This window comes from Chinchilla lanigera, unplaced genomic scaffold (genome assembly GCF_000276665.1).
Source record: "Chinchilla lanigera isolate Chin_1 unplaced genomic scaffold, ChiLan1.0 scaffold00099, whole genome shotgun sequence".
Lineage (NCBI taxonomy): Eukaryota > Metazoa > Chordata > Mammalia > Rodentia > Chinchillidae > Chinchilla > Chinchilla lanigera.
Genome location: NW_004955500.1, coordinates 7,218,243 through 7,224,682, shown reverse-complemented (window position 1 = coordinate 7,224,682; position 6,440 = coordinate 7,218,243).

The window sequence follows — 6,440 nt, the reverse complement described above, 5'->3', positions numbered from 1 at the left end:
TGACACTAAACTATATTTCTAGTGCCAGCTGTTAGATCAATTATCTTTTCCCAACTGACTTACTTTGGAACCTTTATCAAAAATCAAATGAGTGTGTATTTCTGGGCTCTTTGTTCAGTTCCATTGACCTATATGTTTGTCCTTATACAAATAAACATCTGTCATGGTTAATGTAATTTTGTAGTACATTTGAAATAAGGTAAATTTTACTTCTTCAGTTTCAGACTTTTTTGGTTACTGAGTCCATCGCATTTTCCTATAAATTTTAGAATCACCTTGTCATTGTCTACAAAAAGCCAGCTGAGATTTTAATTGGGATGGAACTGACTCTAAGGAATAATTGGGACATCTTAACAATATTCCAAATGGTGAAGATGATGTATCTTTCCATGTAGTCTTCTTTGTTTTCTCAGCAACACTTTGTAGTTTTCAGTGTAGTCTTAGACTTTTTTTATACAAAAATTTCTCTAAATATATTTTGAGTGATACTGTGGATAGAATTGTTTCACTTTACTATCCTAATACTTCACTGCTAGTGTGGTTGGGGGTTTTGGCTGTCCTAGGTTCTTGGGATTCTGAACAAAGAATTGAGCAGGGCCCACAGAAGTAGAAGGGAAAGCACAGATTTATTAGCAAAGACCACTCAGCACACTCCTCAGAGCGGCAGCAAGCCAGAGAGAAGTGCTCTGGGCCCTGAAGAAACCAGGTGTCAGACTATACTTGTTTTTCAAGGGGAAGGGAATAGCTTTTTCAACTGACACAATGATTCACTCTAACTGGGGGTGAGTATCCTTTCTGCTGGAAGGAGTTTTTGTCCTTATATGGACCTTTGAGAAACAGTCATGGTACCCAAAGTCCACGGGGTGTAGGGCAGTCAAAACCATAGTGTAAATGATATTATAATTAATTATTATAAAAAAGTTGGGGTCTCACAACTAAGAGTTTTCCTTGAATGTCTGAGGAGACTCTGGACTTTTCAGCAGTATTGGAACTGTTAAGACTTAGGCAACTTAGAGGTGGACTAAATGCATTTTGCCTAAAAAAATGCACATGAATATTTTGAGGTCCAGGGCCAGAATGTTGTGGTTCATATCAAGAATCCCCCAAAGCCTTGTATGCTCATAAGAAGGACTTCTGAAAGGTTGGTTGTATTATGAGTTTATAGCTGAGGCTGTTCTTCAGAGGGGGTCTGGTTGGAAGAGGCAGGTAGCTGGGGACACAACCTGAAAGGGCAGAGTTCTCCTCCTAGCTCCTCATGTCTTTGCTTCCTGGCCACCATAATGCACCAGGAGAGCATCTTCCTCTGCCAGGCTCCTCTGCCATGCTGTTCCTGCCTGCGAGCCAGCTGACCATGGTTGTAACTAGGAAACACAATAAACTCTTCCTCCTTAGTTGGGTGCGGCAAGTATTGTGTCTCAGTGACAATAAAGTGTCGAAGACATCTCAGGCACACAGGCATACACACACATGATGGCACTGCTTGATAAAATGCTGAAGTATTTTTATAACTGCTGCCAGTCCCCTTATCATCTTCCATTGCTCTGGTCTCCCCATCAGGATTTAGCAGACCTCTCCACAACTCAGAAATCTACCTGACACAACATGCTGCATTTTGATGAGTCCAAGTCCACGTTAGTAGTGGTAGTTAAATATTTTGAATCATATCCCTGCATGAATAGTATCCCTATAGCGAGCAAAATCTTGAGGTGGTCCTGGGTAGCAAGCCTATGGAAGGTATCTCGGGCCCATCACTCAAAACTATTTTTCCTTTGTAGAACTCTGGGCCTGGGATGGAAGGCACAACAACCACAGTCTCTGAAATGCCATCCATTTCTTTGTCCTATTCTTTTAATGATCTCTTGAATCTGTATTAATCTCCTTTACCAATTGATCACTAGGCTATACCATTGGTATCCTGTCCTGAAAATGGTCTTTCATTGCCTACCACATGGCCAGGCTGAGAATTTTCCAGTGTTTTCTGCTTTGAGTCCTTTTTAATTATGTTATTTCTTCTAGTCATCCCTTTACTCTCTTACTTCAGTAGAGTCGTTTAAAAATAACCATGCAGCACTATGAATGCTCTACTGCTGGGAATTTTTTCCACTGGCTATGCTAGTTCAACTCTCTTAAGTTCTGCATTCCACAAAGGCCTAGAGCATGAACACAATGCAGCCAAATTCTTTTTGAAACTTTATAACAAGGATGATCTTTATTCCAGTTTCCAATACCATCCTCCTCCATTTGAGAGGCTGTCAGAATGACCTTTATGATCCACGTGTGTGTCAACATTCTGGTTACAACCACTTTGGTGATTTCTGAGAATCTATGGACTTTCCTTAGTCTTTTATTCTGAGCCTTCCCTGGAATTTCCTTTAACACACTTTTTGCAGAAGAACAGGCTTTTTAACATTCCATTCTAAACTTGTCCAGCCTCTGCCAGTTATGGAGCTCCAAGCCACGTCCATGTTTCGAGGTATCTGTATAAGAGTGACTCCTCTCTCGGTACTGCTTTTGTGCATTAGTCCAGTTTCTGTTGGTCTAAGGAAATATGTAAGTTGGGTAATGTAAGAAAAATAGAAATTTATTTGGCTCATTGTCCTAGAGACTGGGAAGTTCAAGAGCATGGCCCCAGCATCTGGTAAGGGTCTTCCTGATGCCTCCTACCATGATAGAGAGCACCACGTGGTGAGATAGCACAAATATGCTCGCTTTCTGTTCCTCTACTCATAAAGCCATTAACGCCATCATCGGGGCGGGGGGTTCCTTCTCATGGCCTCGCCTAAGCCAAATTACCTTCCAAAGGTCAAATATCATTAACCTAAAAGTCTGGGGATTAATTTTCCAGTCAATGAACTTTTGGGGTACACATTCAAACCGTAGTTAATACCCCAGCCTCTCTGCCATTGCCTGTCTCTTGAATGATCCTGTCTACTTCCTCAGCCACTAACACTCACAAGTCATACTCTGTCTCTACTTATCACCAACACCTGCAGGCCCTCCACAGTCTCCTGTGCAAGCAGTCCCTTTGCCCCTATGCCTCCAGCTCATTCTATTCCAACCAATTATGAACTCAAATTTTGTTTTATTTAGAATAAATGTTATTGTCATTCCATCTTTCTATTGTCCATCATACTATGAAACTCTTCATCTGCTACCCAGCTTCAATCTGCAGATCTTACCATTTGCTGCATTATTCCAATTACTATCTATTTCCTTGTGTCACTTATCCCTCACTTCTACCCTCACAAAGTAATGACATTCACCGTATAGTTTAAGAAACAGATTTATATAGGTGAATCTCCCCAAGATTAAATAAATAGTGGTGGGCCTAGGACTTTAGATATCTCATTCTTTTCTTGATAGTACACTGGAAATAAAACTTATTCACTTCTGGGGCTAGGGATTTAGTTCAGTGGCACAGCACCTGCCTGGCAAGCGCAAGGTCGTGAGTTCGATTCCTAGTACTGGAAAAAAACAAACAAAAAAAATTATTCACTTCCTTGAGTTATGAAGATCACATACCCAGTTTGCTCTATAAACTGTGCAGTGCCCTGCAAATGTCAGCTATAATTAGTCATCAATGACTAGAGAGGCTTTCCTCTTCCTCTTCAGGGAAGACTTAACCCAGGATTTCCTTCAACCCTCTTCTTTCTTTTATAGCTGTACACATACAGTAAACAATTGTATTCAGTGTTCCCATATCATTTCTGACACAAGCTTCATAGATGCAAAAAAGGGCAAAATTATGAATTGTGGTTAGATTCTAATTTCCAACTGAATGCTCAGTTTCATTACATTTGAACAAACATTTATAAGCTAGGCTGTGATTCATTACAATCCACTGACTAGTAAAAGAACTGGCATAACACTTTCCTAAATTGGTGAACACCTGACTTATACTTTCTTATATAAGTTGAACAGAATTCAGAAACGACAGAGCCAAGCTTCAGTACAAAAGACGGGATGTTTTCAAGTTTTATAGGCACTTGGAACCCTGAATTTCTGAGACCTGCCGCTCATGTCCATGAAGAACACTCACACACCTAAAGGAAGGCTGTATTCCACACACTAGAAGCAGCTGTGAGACCAATCCATTCCACCCTGTTCTTAGCAGAGCTGCATCAACAAGACAGCTCAGGACCAACAAGTTTTCTTCTAGTGATACATATAAAATACTAGGTAGTCTGGCATGGTGGCGGATACCTATAATCCCAGCAAGTGGGAGGCGGAGGAAGAAGGATACCATTAATTTGACGTCAGCCTGGGCTACATAGTAAGTTCATGGCCACCCTGTTTCACAAAAATCGAAACAAAACAAAAACAAAATGCTAGGTATACTACTTCCTTGTAAACATAAAAACAGTAACTGTCACGTGGCAGAGCAAGTAAGAGTTCCTTTACCTGCTATTTTTTTCTACCATTTTCCCTATTTCATTTCTTTCTGTTCTAGAATGATGCACTTCCATCTGTGAGATTTTCACTCCATAAAATGTCCATTTCTGCCTTCTAATGCTATCTGGGCTGTCCTTCCTACATTTTACCTCTGACGCTGACCTTAAAACTGTTCCAACAGGAAGTCTTAGAAAAGGAGAGGTATGCCTGCTATTCTCTTATGTAATTATCCTACTTTGTAACACTGCATAGGAGTTCAGACTTCCAAGAAACGCAAGCACCAGTCGAGGGACATGCACGCCAGACTAGAAAAGCAGGGCTGTTTTCTATTGTGGCTCTTTGTTCACTGAATGTCTCTGAACTCATGCAGAGATAACCGCTACACCTCACAGTTTGCAGATTTAATAAAGAGATGGACATCACAGCATAATATAATGGTGTGTTTTACATGTACTCCCTGGGATGTTAAAGATAATGCTCTGGCTTACAGTAGATGTTTATTAACTATTTATGAGCCACTATTTTGTCATTGGGTCAAACCCTACTTTGCTCCCTCTTTGTTTTTGTTTGGTTTTTTTCCCCCCCATTTTAGGATACTGTCTCATACTAGTTTGTTTCCAAAGAAGAAAGGAAAGACTGGGTTGTTATAATATTTAGTAACGTCAGGTTTACCTGCTTAGTTATGAGTGTTCAGCAAACTCTGTTTCCTTTTCTACTAAGCGCACTTTATTTCCCAGCCACCTACAGTTCGGTGGCATCACGTGACCATGTGTATGAATTCCGGCTAAGGGAATGTGATAAAAACTCCTTCCAGGACTGGCTCCTCACACTGTGGGCAATTTAGCCACAGATCTCTTCCCTTATCCATAGATGGCCTATAGATGGAAGTACAGTATTCTACGGCTACAGGGTGTGGTGGATCTTCCAGATGGAAGGAGCCTAGTTCTTCCACAAATGCAAGGAACACAGATCTCCACCCGCGCCCAGTCAACCCATATCACACTGTGACTTGTATGAAACATAAACCTTGGTGGAGTTAAGCTACTGAAATACTGACAGTGTTACCCAGCCCTAATCAACACATCGTGTTTCTCACTAGCGATAGCGTAAGTGAAACGAACCTTTAGACTTGGTTCCAGAACATGGGATACGAATCCCGGCTCTCCCATCCTCCCCCCACATATATTCCATGAACTGCTCCAAGAATACAGTCTATGCTTTTTTCCAGCTGTTCCTGTAGCTCATTCTCCTCCTTCGTTATAGAGCCTATTTTTCTACCTCACAGTTTCTGTGACACCTTCTCTGACACCCCTCCACAAGGGCGCTTCTCTGCTCCAAGTGCAGAGTATATTCCTCAGTTTCAACATCTATTACATTTTCTTGCAAATGTTTGTTGACATGTGCTTCCAGAATTCTTTGATTCTCACCAGTTACTTACGTCTGCCACAGAACAGGAGACAGTTGTGTATTCAAAGAAGGTTTGTCACATAAAACCTTAAGCCAGTCATTTTTAAACTATATTTTACACAGCTGCTGGGATGACGCGATAATGCATGTGATTTATTAGTTATAAACAGATTCCGAAGTGCGGTGTTTATTCTGTTTTCTCGGCCCTTCCCATCTCTTCCGGTCAAATCCATCCTAATGCTTCACAGAAGAACTGCGCAGTGGGATTTTGAGACCTGCCACATGTGTGATTTAGAACCTCACAGTGGACACATTAACAAAGCTAAAACGGGTGAAATTAGGTTCAGTAACATATTTAACCCAGTGTATTGCAGAGAGCACTCGTGAGGTGTTGTACATCTTCCAGACAGTGCAGTCTGTCATCCCTGCACGCACACTCACATCGAGGTCAGACCAGCCCCGCCGCACGGGCCGGACGCCGCGCGGCCGCAGGTGAAGTCAGCCCGGGCCCTGCACCCCACGATCCCGACGCTGCAGGGTCGGCTCCGGGGAAGCCCAGGCCGGCCTGCGGCCTCGCTCTCGCAGCCGTCACCGGCCGGTCCCCGCGGTCACGAAATGCGGGGCGACGGACGCGGCGCTAC